General features: G+C 45.1%; 1 pseudogene; it reads left to right on the top strand.

Annotated features, from left to right (window-relative positions):
• Window positions 1–312: 312 nt before the first annotated feature.
• On the top strand, window positions 313–2,884 carry LOC102438154 (annotated as a pseudogene).
• Window positions 2,885–4,722: the final 1,838 nt, after the last annotated feature.

The raw sequence follows: 4,722 nt of genomic DNA, 5'->3' as shown, positions 1-4,722 counted from the left end.
AAAAAAGCTACTCCATTTAGTAAATAATTTTGGCAATGTAGCAGGATATACAATTAACTCCCAGAAATTAATGGTAATTTTATGCACCAATAATGATCTCTCAGAATGAGAAACAAAATAAAACAAAAAACAATCCCATTTACCATTGCAACAACAAAAAAATAAGATACTTAGAAATAAACTTAATCAGGAGGGAAATGAGCTGTGCTTGGAAAACTACAGCACTTTGAAAAAAGAGAAAGAGGGGTGATACTGCTGCCCGCCTGCTGTGGACTTGCTGCCTGGTATGACCGCTGGACCAGAGCTCCAGAGATGGCTGCCCAGTATGTGAGGAAGGTGGAGCTGAATGTTTCCTGTGACAATCTTCTGGACAAAGACATTAGGTCCAAATTGGATCCTTTGTGTGTGTTATTTTTGAACCCGAGAGGATAGTAGTGGTATGAGGTTGAACACACAGAGAGGATTAAGAACAGACTGAATCCCACATTCTCCAAGATGTTTATTATTGAACTAGAGGCCTGGTGCATGAAATTCATACACGGGGGTTGAGGGAAGGTCCCTCAGCCCAGCCTGCACCCTCTCCAATCTGGGACCCCTCAGGGGATGTCCAACTGCCTCTCTTGCAATCTGGGACTGCTCGCTCCTAACCCCTCACCTGCCTGTCTGCCTGATCGCCCCTAACCCCTCTACCTGCCTGCCTGATCACCCCTAACTGCTCTCCTGCTAGCCTGATTGCCCCTAACTGCCTCTACCTCGCCCTGCACCCGGGACCCAGGTTTCCCTCCCTCTGGCCAGCCACAGGCATCCAGGACCTGGGCCGGCTTCACCTTGGCCAGGCACAACCGCAGGGGACCGTGGGGCAGGTGGCTTGTCCCCCTCCCAGGGAGCAGGCACAGACGCTAACACCCGGGACTGCATGGCAGGTGACTTTTTCCTCTCCTGAGCCAGCTGCTGGTGCCTGGGACCACAGGGATCTTGGGGCGTGTGGCTTGTCCCTCTCCTCAGCCACAGCCTGGCTGGTTCCCATTTCTCTCTCGCAAGCTCATTTGTGCCTGGCTGGTCCCCATTCCTCTCTCCCCAGGGTTAAGTGTCTGAGCCATTACTGCCTGACAGTGTGAGGGCATAATGACCATTTGCATATTAGCTCTTTATTATATAGGATACTACTTTGAAGTGGTTCAGAAATTGTAATTTGGGATTTATCACATCAACAACAAAACCATCTAGCTGAGTGATGATGACTTCTTGGGAGAATGTGAATGCACCCTGGGACAGATTGTTTCCAGTAAGAAGCTGACTTGACTACTGGTGTTGAAAAACGGCAGGCCCATGGGGAAGATCAGCATCAGGATTTCAGCTGAAGAAGTAAAGGATAACAGAATGGTCTTGTTTGAAATGGAAGCAAGAAAACTGGATAATAAGGATCTATTTGGCAAGTCAGATCCTTATCTGGAATTCCTCAAGGAGACATCTGACGGAACCTGGTTCTTGGTGCATCAAATAGAGGTCATTAAAAACAACATGAATCCTGTTTAAAGGCCTTTTAAAATCTCTTGACTCCCTGTGCTACAGAAATATGGATAAGACTATTTTGGTGGAGTACTACCATTATGACAACAACAGGTCCCATGATCTCATCGGGATGTTTCAGACCACCATGACAAAGCTGAAAGGCCTCCAGGAGCTCACTGGTTGAATATGAGTGCTTCAACAAGAAGAAGAGACAGAAGGAGAAAGGCTACAAGAATTCCGGTGGCATTAGCATGAAGCAGTGAGAGGTCATGGTGGAGTGCATCTTCCTGGACTACTTCATGGGCAGATGTCAGCTGAATTTTACCTTCGGGGTGGACTTCACCGGCTCCAGTGGGGACCTGCTGTTCCCTGACTCCCTTCATTACATCAGCCCCAATGGTGTGAATGAGTACTTGACCACTAGCTGGTCCATGGAGATGGTCGTTCAAGACTACAATGCAGATAAGATGTTCCCAGCATTTGGGTTTTTAGCTCAGATACCTCCTCAGTGGCAGGTCACATGAGTTTCCCATGAACTTCAATCCATTCAACCCCTACTACAAAGAGATCCAGGGCATTGTGGAGGTATATGGGGCCTGCCTGCCTCAGATAAAGCTCTATGGCAGTGGTTTTCAACCTTCGTAATGCCGCAACCCTTTAATACAGTTCCTCATATTGTGGTGACCCCCAATTTCATTGTTATAAATTGAACATAATTAAAGCATAGTGATTAATCACAAAAACAATATGTAATTATATATGTGTTTTCTGATGGTCCTAGGCGCCCCCTGTGAAAGGGTCGTTCAACCCCCAAAGGGGTCGTGACCCACAGGTTGAGAACCACTGCTCTATGGACCAATGAATTTCTCCCTGATCATCAACCACATGGCTAGGTTTGCTGCTGAAGCCACACAGCAGCAGACAGCTTCTCAATATTTTGTGTTCCTGATCATCACTGAGGGTGTGATCACAGACCTGGACAAGACCAGACAGGCCATCATCAATGCCACCAAGCTGCCCATGTCCATAATCATAGAGTGGGCAGCGCCAACTTCAAGGCCATGAGTTCCTAGACAGTGACAGCAGGTCCCTGTGCTCCCCTGCGGATGAGGTCGCCAATAGAAATATTGTGCACTTCATGCCTTTCAGACAGTTCCAGAATGCTCCCAAGGAGGCACTGGCCCAGTGTGTCCTGGCCAAGATCCCCCAGCAGGTGGTGGGCTACTTCAACACCTACAAGCTCCTTCCTCCCAAGAACCCTGCAGCCACCAAGCAAAGGTCCTGCTTCCCAATCATGGATCTGCCACATCATTTACTGTCACCCCAGCATTTATGCTGCAAACCTAGTTCTCTACAGATTCTTTCTACTTAAAAAGCATTATTTTTATACGTTCTGGAGGAAAATTGTTAAGCTAATCTTTACCCAATCAATTCAGTGGTTGCTTCTGATTCTGGGGCTTCAGTGAGGCTGTCTGGAGTAGACACTCCCATGAGGAAAGCAGTTTCTTGTGACTACTTTCATCGGATGAGATGCCATTTCGAATGTTTCTCAGTAGAAAGAATGGAACCTGTAGGGATGGCGTGATTTCAGGTTTCTGTGCTTTGTGTAACAAGCCCCCACTTCGGTGACAAGGCTTCTCAGAGTAGATGACACTGGATTTGTTCCTGTAAAGGTTCAGTGCTTCTCCTGGGCTAATCCCGAGTTCGCAGCAGCTTAGACTGGGCGCATTCATAGCCGAGACCTGCTGCAGAGTGCTGAGTGATAAGGTGCACACCATCCCTAGGACACAGGTGGTGGCCTGAGCTTCTTGCAGTGGCCATACTTGCTGCCGCCCAGACCATTCTGTGCTTCTGGGACTCTGTTCTCAAGCCCAGGGTCTTGAGGTGACAGCTTACCCTGGAATCTTCATTGTTGGAGCATTTTCCCTGGAGGTGAAGTTCTGATCTGCTCTGTCAGGAGCCATGGGACCAAACCAGAACTCCATTCCTCCTCATGGATGGACCACTGCACTGTTGGGAAGGACAATGTCAGACTTTGCTTGCTGAAGCCCCTTACACTGATTTCTACATATTCACTTAGACATTTTTCCTTTTTTGAGTAACATCTTTAGTTTTATTTTTAAACTCATGATAATCAAAATCACACTTTTCATTAATAATGTGTTATGTTCTAAACCCAGAATGTACTATATTAAGCATAAAGCCTGTTGTAACTAAACAAAAAAAAATCCAGCTTCTGCCTTAGGATAATAAGAACAAAAGAAAAGAAAGAGATAGAGGAAGATATAAACAAATGTAAAAATATACCATATTCATGGATTGGTAGAATCAACATCATTAAAATGTCCATACTACCCAAAGCAATCTAGATTCAATGCTATCCTTATTAAAATACCAACAACAGCCCTGACTGGTTTGGCTCAGTGGATAGAGCGTCGGCCTGCGAACTGAGGGGTCCCAGGTTCAATTCCAGTCAGATGCGTGTAACTTGATTGCGGGCACATCCCCAGTGTGGGGTGTGCAGGAGGCAGCTAATGGATGTTTCTCTCTCATTGATGTTTATGACTCTCTATCCCTCTCCCTTCCTTTCTGTAAAAAAACAATAAAATATATTTTTTTAAAAAATACCAACAACAGCCCTAGGTGGTTTGGTTCAGTGCTCAGTCAGTCTGCAGACTGAAGGGGCCTGGGTTGCTGCTCGATCCCCAGTATGAGACATCTGATCAATGATTCTCTCTCATCATTGATGTTTCTATCTCTCTCTCCCTCTCCCTTCCTCCCTGAAATCAATAAAAATATATTTTAAAAAATACCAACAGCATATTTCACAAATTTTAGAACAAGTACTCCAAAAATGTATATGGAACCAAAAAAGACCCCGGATAGCCACAGCAAACTTGTGAAAGAACAAAATTGGAGGAGTCACAATACCAGATTTCAAGTTATAGAGTAATCAAAACAGCCTGGTACTCACATAAGAAAAGCACATAGGTCAATGAAATAGAACAAAGAACCTAGACATCGACCCAAGTCATTATGCTCAATTAATATTTGACAAAGAATGCAAGAGCATACAATGGAGTAAAGGCAGTCTCTTGAATAAATGGTGTTGGAAAAATTAGACAGTTACATACAAAAAAAGGAACTAGACAACCAACTTACACTATACACAAGAATAAACTCAAAATAGATAGAATATACAAATATAAG

This window comes from Myotis lucifugus, unplaced genomic scaffold (assembly GCF_000147115.1).
Source record: "Myotis lucifugus unplaced genomic scaffold, Myoluc2.0 scaffold_4, whole genome shotgun sequence".
Taxonomy (NCBI): Eukaryota; Metazoa; Chordata; class Mammalia; order Chiroptera; family Vespertilionidae; genus Myotis; species Myotis lucifugus.
This window is presented reverse-complemented; position numbering and strand designations above follow the sequence as displayed.